The 14,192-nt window shown below is 39.3% G+C and overlaps 1 protein-coding gene across 22 annotated transcripts in view; it reads right to left on the minus strand.

Annotated features, from left to right (window-relative positions):
• Positions 1 to 14,192, minus strand: part of MARCHF1 (membrane associated ring-CH-type finger 1) — a 471,750-nt gene that overhangs the window by 114,395 nt on the left and 343,163 nt on the right. The window contains exon 1 of one of the 22 annotated variants that reach the window (XM_039539346.1): positions 1,012 to 1,071. The exons of the other annotated variants lie outside the window; for them this stretch is intronic. The gene's annotated coding sequence lies outside the window, so the exon portion shown is untranslated. Of the gene's footprint in view, positions 1 to 1,011; positions 1,072 to 14,192 lie in introns of those variants that run through there. 22 annotated transcript variants of the gene reach the window in all.

Genomic DNA, 14,192 nt, shown 5'->3' on the forward strand with positions numbered 1-14,192 from the left:
TTATGGCTTCAGGCAAGGTCAGAGTACTATAAATGTTGCTGGAGGTGAAGGATGACCTCACAGCAATTCACAGAGATGAAACAACTATGCTAATTCTGCCACACCTGATTTATCAGCTGCTTTTGTCCCTGTTGAATAGAGACCTATTCATCCTGTCATGAACTGATGGAATCTCAATAAAATGGCTGCGCTCATTTCTTTCCAGGCAGTCTCAGGGTGTCATGCTGGACAGCTGCTCTGCCTTTCCATAGAATTCTCACACAGAAGCGTTCTGCAATACTCAGTCTTGGTTGTCAGTCTCCTTTTCATTAGCATCCTGAACTCTGATCAAAATAAATTTGAACCACCATGTGGAATTTTAAGCTAGGTGTCTTTAGGTCCTGATAAATTCTTTGTTTTCTGGATATTCTGGGATGCAGCTATGAAATTAACTTATTTTGCACACTGGAGTGTATTTTCTCCTTAGTTTTCTCTTATTTGAGGTGTGCCCTTCTACTGGTTATTGTATTTTAAGGGTCACAGTAAAACCCCAGCAGTTGATGGATTTTTCTTCCCTGAATATTCTAGCCTCATAATTACCTCCTTGTATTGTACTTCCCCATATGAATGTTCCTGATGGTCCACACATAAATGGCAGCAAATTGCCATGATCAACAGTAGAGGAAATCATAGGAAAAGAGGTTATCTTTGTCATTGTCTTTCCATATGCTCCTCCTTCCAACTTTGAATTCTGAGTGTGATACACATTCATCTTTTCTCTATGAATTATCAGTATATTTGCATTCTTTAATTTGGAAGACAAATTAATTTGTTTTGGAAGCCAGAATAATTCACTTTGGATTCCAGCACGTCATAGTAATTGGCAGACAATAGTCAATTAACATCAGAGATGAAAGACTCTAGGTGGCCAAGTTCTTGTCTAACAGCCAAAATACATTTCAAAGGAAAGAACATTAATTAAATACACCAGGTCTAGGTGGCTCAATTACAATAGAGCTATAAAACACTTACTTGATTATTTTATGTACTGTAGCATCCAGCAATTCTTCATACCATATTTACTGATTAGAGTTTTCTTTAAAGGGACAATGAAGAAATGAACCAAATGATGAAATCAAGTTTCTCGCATGTAAACGGGAAGTGAGAGAAACATGGCTTTATTACATAAAACTCCCTATTTTTAAGGGAAGAGACCTGATGGAGGGCTGCACCTCCTTCCTGCCTTGAATTGTCTAATGTGGCACATGCTGTTTCCAAGGGATTACTTATTAGGGTGAAACTTTTACTGAAGAAACTTGATGCCTGTCTTATTTTTCCTTAATCTTTTCTATCTTTAACACTATTAAATTAAACTGAAGAAATGTGCACCTGTAAAACATATTACTTTAATTATAAGGATTTTAATTAAGCACCCCACCCCAAACACAATGCACAATACACCCAAAACAGGATTCAAACAATTCTTAGTGAAGCCTTTGTGTTGATTAAATTACTGTAATAACAATTAAAATAATAATATCACTGATAACCTATGCGAGTACTTTTCATCTGTATATCTCAAAGCACTTTATTAAAATTGGTAAGTATCATTACCACTGTTTTACTCATAGGAAGGCAAGAGTGATTAAGTGACTTGCATAAGATTACACAGCAGTTCTGTGGCAGATAGTTATAGAAACCAAGTCTTCTATTACATAATCCAGTGCTTTATCTACTGGGTGCATTGCTTCCCATAATTAATAATTGCTAAGTGTGTTCTCTTCTTCAATCAAGGCCTCCCTCAGCCCATCACTTTTTGTAGCATGGAAGGTGATGCTGATGAGCAAGATAAAAGATTTCCCCATCATCATCATCATACTGGAGCTCACCACTTTTAGAAATCTGGTTCATGCATAAAAAAAAACCATGCAAGAATGAAAAATTAATCTGACAATTCTTATGAGGTTTTGAGACCATTTCCAAACTAACGACCTCAGAGAACTTTAAAAATAGCTGATCTGGGCTAAATGACTTATCCTGGGAATTATCCCATACCACCTTTTACTCTTCCAACATTAGTGGAGTTTAGTGGCAGGTTTCTCATTCTTTTATAAGACTGAAATCCTTCCCTTTTTGCCCCAGAAGAGAGGGAGGAAAAATGGGAGAGGGAACAAACACTCACACACACAAAAGGTATAAAAGTGTAGTAAGATTATGGTTCCAGAGAAAAGTATATTCTTATACAGGCTTCACAGACTGTAGTGTAATGGCTCTCAGGCGGTGTAAATCAGAGGACTTCTATTACTTGAGTGTCTATCTTTGTATTACACAGAGTACAGCGTTCCCTGCATACCCTGCAAATTTAGTCACATTCACTAGCCTGTCTCCATGATAAAAATAAAATAAAATACCCTTGACTGAAATCCAAACCATAACTTGTATTTAAATTTCTTTATTTTCAGCAAGGTGTTTTTTTCCTCCCTCATACTGTATGGTGTGACCCTTATTGATCTAATTGATTCATTATACCCCTCACTGTTCATTAATTATTGAATCAGTTGGTCTCTTAAATCTGTCCTATTTAAAGTCCTATGACAAGAGAAACCAAAGCTTTTTAGCAATCTTGCCCTTTGACTATGAAATATACTTCCTCATGCCATTTGTAATGCTCAATCTGTGCGGCAATTCAAAATTGGGCTGTTGTTGCTTTTAACTGTTCTTAATTGCTGGAAATTTCATAATGTGTACTGCACTCTGTGGCTTCTTTGGGAAGAGTGTTATACAAGTGTAAATTGCTATTGCTTATGGGCCAATTTTTGCTCACAGCAAGGTGAATTTGGAGCACAGGTAAACCCTAATGTAGCAAAAACCAAGTAACTGAAGTTTAGTTACATCCACTTAAGTTGCAGGAGTGGAGCTTCAGCCCTGAAACATACCTGAGCTGTTCTCAGGGTGAGCAAATACTTAGCAGGACTGAAGTTCCCAGTTATGAGAAACTTTCAGTACCTTGTGTATTCCATTGGTTTCACTGGGACTATTCATGGAGTTAGGTACTACGCATTGTGTAATGGGGACAGAACCATGCTCTTAATTGTCTGACCCAAGACCTAGGCAAAATGTCATGCATGCAGCACTCATTTAATTTTTTCCAGAAGAACTGCTTACTTGAAAGAAACGTATTAACTGTGTTTGTAAGCAAAGTGTTTGGGTTTATGAGGAAGCCTGATACAGTCAAGTAGGTGGGTACAGTACCGATGCTGATGTGGAGTAGAGAAGGGGGTGGGTCTGCGCTGCAGAGGGTGTGACTGCAGCTCATGCAGACATAACTGAGCTTTCTTTAATCTAGCTAGTTTGGGTACCAGAACAATGACGGCATGTCAGCACGTACTTCAGCAGTCTGTCCAGAATGCTGCATAATTACTCATACTGCTAGCCCATACTGAAGCCCATACTCAATGGGGACCCCATCTTGAAAGAAATCCTCCTTGAACCTCCTCTTCTCGCCTTCAAACAACCCCAACCTCTCCAACTCATAATCAGAAGCAAGCTCCCCACAGACCAGGGGACACCAACTCAAAGCGGCACCGGACTCTGCTAGAACAGATGCAAAACCTGCAGATATATCTCCACTGCTACAATGATCAACCCCCCCACCACCACATCTTTCAAGATCCATGGGTCCTACACGTCTATCACAATATGTGGTGTACCTTATCCAGTGCATTAAATGCCCCAACAACAACCATGTGGGTGAAATCAGACAATCACTAGGTACCCGAATGAACTCGCACAGGAAAATGATAAAAGACAAACACCACATCACCCGTGGATGAACGCTTCTCACAAAGTGATCACTCTGTATCTGACCTCTCAGTCCTCATCCTCAAAGGAAACCACACATTTTCAAAAGATGAGCCTGGGAGCTTAAATACATAATGCTGTAAGACACTGAAAATCATGGACTGAATAAGACACAGTGGATTTATACCCACAACAACCCTCTACCCCAGCTGCCTTCCCCCTCTTGACTGGAAGGGTGGTAACTGGCCACTTCACCTTGAATGGTCCCTTGAAATGTAGAATAGAATCACAGAATATCAAGATTGGAAGGGACCTCAGAAGGTCAGCTAGTCCAAGCCCCTGCTCAAAGCAGGACCAATCCCCAACTAAATCATCCAGTATTTTGCCCCAGATCCCTAAATGGGCCCCTCAAGGATTGAACTCACAACTCTGGGTTTAGCAAGCCAATGCTCAAACCACTGAGCTATCTCTCCCCCCCCCCCCATTGTGTTAACTACTTATGCTAAACAGTCTGGTCCACCTTGTATTTAGCTGTGACACTCTGAGTACCTTTCCCAAATCTGAAGAAGAGCTCTGTGTAGCTCAAAAGCCTCTCTCTATTACTAACAGAAGTTGGTCCAATAAAAGATACATCTCACCCACCTCATCTCTCTAGTATCCTGGGACCATTGCAGCTATATCACTGCATATATCTCTAAAAGCATTTGTGACTATTATGATGAAGTCAGATTTATCAATAGATAAGGATGACACCACAACATGAGGAAACAAATGTACCAGTACCACAAATGACTTGTTAAACCCTGCACTTTTAATAACTGCAGATACAAACACATGTATTACCAGCCATGACCAGATCCAGATCTCAGTTTCACCAGTGTGAACCTGAAGTATCTTCACTGAAATTACTGTAGATTTATACCACAACTGTTTTGTTTTCTTGTTTGTTTTTGTAAGCACTGAGATATCCAGTATAGCACAGGATGTCTGAAGAGACATAACACTATTTTATTGCTAAAGCTCACTTGTTTCCCTTTTACTACGCATTGTGCTACCCAATAGATTGAACATTTCATTTAAAAGCTAAATCTTAATCCTCTTTTCATAAAGTTTAAAGGTTTGGATGGGTGTGCTGCATATTTGGTTCTCAGAACGGGTTAGACAAGGACAGCTAGTTGAAAGCCACAAATTGCCCTTAGTGACCTCCCCTACCCCGCTCATTCTAGGGGCTCTCTCTGACCAAAGAAAACATGGAATCTTTGAGAGTACTAGAAGATACCCCACCCTCAACAAAGGGAAGAGTTATTTGTACAGCATACAATTCCTTAGTCAGGACCTAATAATTTTAATAGAAACATGAAACCAAAGTGCATGTAAAAGAGTGACACTGACAGGGTAGCTGGTTGACTATAATGTAAAGACCTTGCAGGCAATTCTTAAGTCCATCTAACCAAACCTTCATGCTTGAGAAAATGTCCTTTGCATGATGAGGACAGAACAGCATCCAATCTTTCTCTGAGTTGTTACAAATAGTTACTTACCAGATGATGTGATCTTTAGCACAGAATGTATTTATTTTATTCATCTCTCTTAATTACTACACAGAATATTGAGTAATGTCATTGGATTACACCCTGACACTGAGATTCACTTGAATGTTTGCCCACTGTATGCTATGAATTTAAATCAGAGACTTGTCACACTTCCTAGCTCAGTGGTCACCAAACTTTTCCTCTCGTGGCCCCCCTAGCAGTAATCGAATGTGGCTGTGCCCCCACCCCCGGCTGGGAGTGGAGCTGTGGCCGGGAGTGGAGCCACGGCCAGAAGCAGAGACCAGGGACTGAGAGCAGGGACCACAGCTGCGGCCAAGGTCTGGGGCCAGGCTGGAGTGGAGGTGGGGGCGGAGTGGGGGCTGAGTGACACACTCTCCCTGCCCTCTTGTGCTGCACCCCTCATTCCTCTGCAAGCCCCTAGGAGGGTGCACCCCACAGTTTGGGGACCACTGTTATAGATGAACAATGTATTTGTTTTTGTTTGTCTTTATGGGCACTCGTTGTTAAAAATTACCATCAAAATGATTTATTTACTTATTCATGGACCATTTTAATTAGTGGTTTAAACTGTGGTTAATATGTTATGTTTTTCCTCTTTCCACTGCTGTAGAAAACCATGTAGTCTGGCTGGCTCCATTTTATCTCTTTCTCTGCTGTCTCACTTAGGAAACCTGCATCCCTCAAAACAGCAATAAAAGTATATTCTAATTACCATTCCCATTCTGAATAGATATCACATTTTTTTTATTAGAGTGCATCCTTAAGGGGATAGTTTCTCCAGATTTATAATGTGCAGCTTTCTTCATGTATGCTTTGTAGCTTACAGAAAGAATATAAGACATCGGGCAATGCTCCACCAGCAGTGCCTGAGCCAGATCCTCAGCTGATAGCAATGCAGCAGTTTACATCAGCAGAGGGATCTGCCTCAGTCACATGGTTGAGATAATTTACACTTTGCAATATGTGGCTTGGAGCATATCTTCCGTGAGATAGATTTGTGGAAACCGGGCCCCAATGCCTATATAAACTGCACAAAAATGTGACTCAAGTTGTAATCAAAATAGAGAGGATGCTCAAAGTAATGATTCATGGTATATAACATATCAGTAAACCAATGTATCACCCTTAGCTTAATAACACAGCACAAATACACAGGAGATGGTGGACACCACTTGACTAATCTGAGCCATCTACACTGGGTTATCAAATTAAATGCTTACCGTTGTATAGAAATTTCTTCTTACTTTGTAGATAAAATTGTGCCTAGTTGGAAAGAACTCTCTGCCTCCATATGGTAGGGCAGTATAATGAAGGAACAAGTTTTCTCTCCTTAGAGTATCAGTCTCTGTTACTCTAAAATACTGAATATGCTGCGAATACTTTGTGCGATAACTAGAGCTGGGCACAAATTTTCAAACAAAATTTTTAATAAACAAATGACCTTTTCAGAAAACAAAATTACTTTGTCAACTGTTGGGTTCCCGCCCCCAAAAAAGCGTATTCACGAGTTTTTAACATTTTTTTTTCCAAATCAAAACAGTTACCAACTTTTCTGTTTACCAAAACCTGGCTTTTTGATAAATGAAACATTTTTATAACCATTTTGATAAGAATTTCAATAATATTTTTAATAAAAATGCCACTAAAATAAAAAAAAATAAAAATAGGTGTACTTGGATCCCTGTGAAATAACTTAAAAAATGTTCACCCTTTTTTGAAGGCCACTGGAAAGAACTGTGCTCATCACTGAGATTAGTTGTGCCTTTTTGGTGGAAGACTGGTGTCCAGCTTCTCTTAAAGAACCATATATGCAGCTGTTGCTCAAGCAATCATTCCTTGATATTTACCGTCTGGCCAAGTGCTGCCCTGTATCTAATAATATTTCATTCTGAGTTAGAACTAGTTAAAAGGTTGTGATGGACTTGCAGGTCACAGGAGGGATGAGCAAGGCTTGCTTTTGGTTGGCCACATTTCTTTCTTGCTGCATATTCTCCAAGAGAGGTAATGGAAAATTGTTCTTTCCTTTAATGGGGAGTTCTTATGTTCTGCAGGATTCAATCTCATCTCCCCTCTTGTTTAAGTAGTATATGGGCCCCTTGGAGAATTCGGGATGACCTCTGCATTGTAGTGTATTCAGTGCGGTATTGATACTTAATTGTATATTTCCATCTCATTTGAACCAGTCAAAGCTGTTGAACGTCTTACCAAGTGGCTGCAGTGTTGTTGTAGAAGAGAGCTCTGTGTAAGCTCAAAATGTTGCGTCTCTCACCTACAGAAGTTGGTTCAATAGACGATATTACATCATTCACCTTGTCTTACCTAGTGTCTGTCCAAGACTGGAGCATGAAAGACAGCTAGCTGAGGCTCAATCAGGATAAAATGGAAGTGATATTGTTTGACTAGGGGAAACAACTCGAAGATGGGGTGAAGATAATACCCATCTTTGATTAAAGGTGTGTCTGTATTTTAATATTTTTTGAGTTCATAATCTAAGGCTGGTTTCCCTGCTACAGTTAGGTAACCAGTTTGCAGCAATTTCCAAGACAGATTTTTTTCAATTTACTTACAATCAAAACTTCCTGGTTCTTTACTGTGTATGATGTCATCCATGCCTTGCCTTGTCACCTTGAGAGTAGGTAAAAGCAATGCACCCTACATGAAGCTACAGAATAAACTGATGGTGTTAACAGAACTAGTGAAGAACACATTAGCTCATTTGTTAAGCAGGGCATTTCTCCATGAGCATATTACACTAGTGGTCTATGATCAGCACTGTTTGCCTACCGGTTTTCCAGGTTGAGTTTTAAATGCTTGTCTTAATCTATACAGCCTTAAATGCCCAAGGGCCTTCCTGCAAGCTACCATGCCCTCACCGTTCAGGTCAGCAGAGGTGCTCATGCTGGAGCCCTCTAGAAAAGGCAGCTGCCTGCACAGCTTTCTGTCAGTTCCCCTCAGACTTGGAATTCACTCCTCTTCCCTGGGTCTGAAACAGCTCCAAAATGCTGACCATCAGAGCATGCTGCTAAGCCCATATCATTTTTCCTGGCTCTTGGGGAATGAAGGTATGAGAGTGGTGAGAGGATTTGGGATTTTTGTTTTTTTGCTGGTTAGATTAATTGATAAACTTGAAAGTCATAAAAACGATATTTTAAAAATATTCTTAAGGGTGCCTACATCCTGAGATAGGGGTTCCCATTTTTTGTATGCAACCATAAGAGGATTTCCTAAACCTTAGCATAAAACCCTACTTCCTGCCATCATTAGCTCTGCCAACTGTTTTTTTCTCCATGTTATTTTTGTTGATATACATTATTGACCAAATGTAGACTATCACAATTACTAGCCTGCACGGCCAGTTCTATGTTACATGGAAAAATCAATCCAATCTTTAAAAAAAAATATCTATAGCTTGATGGAGAAACTTTGATAGAACCATATTCTGTCAGAATATGCTATTCGCCAAAATCCTTTGCAAAAAAAAGTTGATTTTGCCAGATTTTTGTTTTGGAAGAAAACCAGAAAAATAGTTTTGACAATGTAAAACTGGGCCAAAACATCCTGTTTTGACATTTTTTGAATGGAACATTTTCATTTTTTTTAAACGTTACTTCAATTTATTTTATTTTGTAAAAGCAGCAAAGATGTATCTGACGAAGTGGGTATTCACCCACGAAAGCTCATGCTCCAAAACGTCTGTTAGTCTATAAGGTGCCACAGGACTCTTTGCTGCTTTTACAGATCCAGACTAACACGGCTACCCCTCTGGTACTTTTATTTTGTACTGTATTATAATAAAATAATAATAATAATAACAACAAAATAAAAAAGTTAAAATTGAAATGAAAGTTTTTTTTCTGATTTGGAATGAAGTCACATTTCAAAGCATCAAAATGCTTCACTAAACAGAACTTCTGTCCTCTGCACATCTCTACCTTTTACTTTTGTCTATAAATTTGTACACAGGAGGGGTTTCTCTCCCTTACACAAGAACAGCCATGTCCCTAAACTCACTATTTTACTATGTTTGTTACATAGAGAAAACTTCATCCGACTTTCAGAGGAATAGTGAGGTAATACAGAGAAACATAATTTAGAAGTGGGCTACAAAGATATGGAATTATGGGTCCAGTCTTAAGGCATTTAACATGAGGCGTCTCACTGACTACTGTGCGAGTTAATCAGACAAAGACATCTGGCAGTGGATAATATCCATCACTTCTTTGTAATGCAGACATCACAGACACTTGCTTCCCTCATTTAATTTCTTTTACAATTTGCAGACATACCAGCAAAACAATTGGAATTTATTATTTATTAAGAAGGGCCATGCTAGACCCATTACAGAAAATGTCAGGAACACAGAAGGCACAGGGGAAAGAGTTATATCTCACAAGAGAGGCTGGTAACTCCAGTGTGCCCTTTCTTTGCTGTTCTAATTTTACAATGAAGAAGATGTATGAAAACTTAATTTCAATACTCCATGAAGTTTATCAGTTCTTAAAAAGTGTAACTTTATGCTCAGTCATTTCAACATTCACTTTCCTTTTAATCTAATCTTATGCTATCCCAATATATGACAATTGGTATATGATATCCAATAAATCTCCCTGTGTTAGAATCTGCAACTATGGTTCCTTCTTATACTTACAACAAATAGTTTCTTGGTAACATCCAAGGTAAAATATTTGTACACTGGTTGGGAAGTTAACTGAAGTGTGGTTCCATCTGCTAGGTCTAGTTGGAAAGGTTGCTGTCCTGATTTAATCGACAGTGAAATGAACCTTTTACAATCAAAGATGACAATGAAATGGAGCTGTGGAACTGTAATGCAGCCACGCAGTGCTGTATATAATTCCCATCAGCTTGCTCACCCATGGAAGAGAGACTGTCAGGGTTAGGGGGGGAGGAGACGTGAGGATAGAAACTTCCACAAATCTTATGCTTATGACAAATTAATCAAATAAGAAAGGTACTCTTGCCCTGTGGCTTGATGAATACACTCTATTCATACACAATGAAAGAAGAAATAAAATAATCCCCAATAATTGCAGGACTGACATATTTTCTCTTTTGAAATATACACATGCTTACTGATGTGAGATACTGCTGTCCTTGCTACAAGCAGGAATACGATAATATTTTCCAACATTCTAGTGCTGGTTTTGCTGGTTTGCAACAAGGCCACTTAAGTACCAGATTGAGCCCTGCACTTGCATGCGTCTTTTGGGGACAAAAGGTTTGGAATAGTGCAAGGAGTTTATTCCCTTGTGTGGCCTATACAACAATTACAGTCCCTATGAACTGCTTGCCCCTTCCTTCCTCAATGAGCAAACTACCCCAATGGGCTGGGAGGAGGTGAACCCCACTCTGGAGCTGACCCAATCTGCACCCTCCATGGGTGGCACAGAGTGCACATCCTTGCCTCTCCACCACATACACACCAGTGAACTCAGGTTAAATTATGCCTAGAGACACTAGACAAAGACAAGGAGTTGGGATATTAGCCAGTAAAAATATAGTCAGAATTCTAGTCCATATATTATCCAGAAGGCTAAATATAACCTGAATAATAGCAGCTGTGCTTGTGAATAGCAGCAGCTGTACATTAGAACTCTATATCTAGAGGCCAAGCCCCATTGCCTTAATTTTCCTACAAAGTTCAAATGTTTGGCTCCTCCAGCTAATTGGAAAAAAGAAGTGGAGCAGCTGGAACCTTCTTCCCCTGCTCAGGTTTGCAGAGTGGTTGTTGGTTAGCTGGACTCCAGCGTTAGGAGAAAGAGTGTGTGTGTACACATGCATAAAAGCCAGATGAGCCCCTTGTAAGTAGCTTAGGTGGTCATGGAAAATTGCTCTTGAAAAACTCAAAACAAAAGCAAGACTTTAGAGTCAAACCCTCACTTCTGCACCAGGAAAACTCAGCACCGGGGCTGCAATGTTGTGCTAAACTACTCCAGGGCTGGCGTAAGACCTGCCAACAGATCAGAAAGCTTCAACCAGTTCCTCCTGTTCCACCCCACGTGCCCAGCAGATACTAGGGGCAACAGAAAATCTATCCCTCTTCTTTAGGCAGGTAAATATAAGCACGAGCATTTAAATTCCATCACTCCAAATCCAGGATAGTCAGTGACTCAGAATTAAGGGTTACTCAGGGTTACTCAGAACTAAATTCCTGTTCTTTAAGTCTATAGCACATTAGATTTTTTTTTCTGATCAGACTTCTAAAACACTTCTCCAATGGGTAAAATTATTTTATGCTCCTCAGCCTAATTAAGATCAGGCAACTTGCATTACATTTCTTCTCTCAAAAAAATCCTCTAAAAAAACCTGTGGTAAAACGGAAGCAAAGAGTGTCTTTGAAAAGGTGTAACTCTTTGTAAGCTTTAACCTAGAAGTTAAGACAGGATATATTTAACTTCTCCATTTTCTCTCCCCTACTCTCAAAGTTAATATTTGAATGGTAAATGCAAATAAAGATTTTTTCCCCATAGTTGATTAAGCTATTTATTATAATCAAACATCTGCCTGACTCTCCATTAAGGTGTTGCCTTTACAGAAGCTTTGGCAGGAATGAGTCATGTCTGCAAGTTAAATGCTGATCTCCATGGCAACGTGGTTCTTCTCTGTTCAAATAAAAACTGGTAAGTCAAGGTTATTCCTTCTTTTCTCTCTCCTGTTCAGGTATCTGGAACAATATAAAAAGGGACTGAAAAAACTAACGGACTATTTATTTTATGATCAGCTTTAATCATGAGATGGGTACAAACCAACATCAACAAAAATAGTATTAAGATGCTTATTATTTATTCCTATGATACAGTCATTGCAATTACATTAATTAGTAAGGAATTATTGCTATTCATATGAGCATAAGCAGGGGTGCCACTGGAATCCTTCTGTAATTTAGTGTTAACAACCATCCTTGTTAGGATGATATAGAAAACCTACTCTATGATACAGCAATGCCACCCAGTGAAGAGTAAATCATTCCCACCAGGCAGCTATGGTTGCCCATTGAAAGTGGGAACACTTGTCTCTGTAGACTAGAGGATCATGACATGCCTTAGCACATTCATTTATGTTTCCCCAGAAAATTGTTTCCCTAATGACCACTGCACAACTGTCATCTTTCTCCCCACTTTACCACCCAGACTCTTTTGAGATACATCACACTATGACCACCATCTTCCAGTGGATATACCTACACCATCATCAAAAGGTGTGATTGCAGCTTGAGTAGGCATATCCATGTTAGTTTCAGTCTAAGTAGCACAGCTAAAAATAAAACTGCAAAGACACAATGGCATAGACCCTGGCACAAGCTAGCACCATGAGTATGTGCCTGGGTTTCAGGCAGGCCTATAACTGCCTGCATTTCTGTGTCTTTACTGTTGTTTTTAGCTTCACTAGCTAGAGTAAAGCTAGCTGCAGGTATGGCTATCTGGGCTGCAAATTACACCTTCGATTGCAGTGTAGATACACATTTTATTTTGGTGCAGGGGTGTTTACTGAGCAACACAAAGCACCCTCTCCTGGCTAGTGATCAGTGTGATGCCTCTATGCCTTTCCAGGCTCTTTCTGGCCCTTGGATAGAGCTGAAGAGCTCTGAATAAGCTCAAAAGTTTGTCTCTCTCCCCAACAGAAGTTGGTCAAGTAAAAAATATCACTGCACCGACCCTGGCATTGACATTCTCTGGATATATCTAGTGCTTTGCATATTCAAAGCCTTATACATGAACAGTAAAATTCACTCCTGTGCAAAGAGCCATCACTAAGTTTCTCTGCTACTTTGCTCCCCTTAGTTCCCAAGGTTTAATATGCATAACTACTGGGTGAGGTTCTGTAGCTTGGTATGCAGGAGTCAAACTAGATTATCATAACAGTCCCTTCTGGCCTGAAGACACACAATTTGGCCTTAGGAACCTGACTTTAGGCTCCCATATTTCAAAATCTTGGGCCAATTTTTTAGATAATATTTTTGTTTCATTCAGAATCACTCAGTGGGGAAAAAATGATGCAAGAGACTTTAGAATTTCTGCCCATTTACTTGCATCTGTAACTTTCCACTTCGTATGCACAATCATACATGCAAAGTAGGAAAACAACTGCATTCTGAAAAATTATCTTTTTAAAGTATCACTGGGTTTCAGAGTTGAGTTAGCCCCACATTAGGGTGAATGGACACAGTTCACGTCTACCTTAACACTATGGTTTCAGGGCTATTTAAAACAGCATCACATTAGTTCACTTTTGGAAGATTATCTTCAGAGCCTGATTTTTAGAAAAAACTCAGCCCTCACACCTCCCACTGTCTTCAAGGGGAATTTTAGAAACTCATCACTTCTGAAAAGTATAAAACCCTATTTAAAAAAAATGTGAAAGCTAGAATGCCGCAGAATTTGAGTCTGTCAGGGATTTAGGTGACTGGAAGTTTGATTTCCCTGAGGAAAAATATTCAGATTGATTTCCACCAATGTGCTCTAAATTCAGGGCCAAATCCTGAAGTCTTAACTCAGTTATTATTGAGACAAAGTTCCCATTGAGTAAATAGTAGTTTTGCCTGAATAAAAAGTGAGTAAGGACTTCAGGATTTGGTCCTTAATCCAGTTTACTCTCTAAATAAGAAGCAATCAGAAACAATCTCCTCAGAAACATGGCTTTTGCAAGACACATTTTACTCTCAATGAAAAAAATGCAGAGTTAATGACACAGCTCGACGTTACTTTATGCTGAATATAGTGTTACAACCCATATTACAATTTCTACTGAAAGTTAACCCTCTGATTAAAATTGTTGTGCAAAAAACAAACAGAAAAACCCTACGTAGGTGGATAACACAGAATGATTAATAAATTGTCATTG

This window comes from Mauremys reevesii, linkage group 5 (genome assembly GCF_016161935.1).
Source record: "Mauremys reevesii isolate NIE-2019 linkage group 5, ASM1616193v1, whole genome shotgun sequence".
In the NCBI taxonomy this organism is placed as follows: Eukaryota; Metazoa; Chordata; order Testudines; family Geoemydidae; genus Mauremys; species Mauremys reevesii.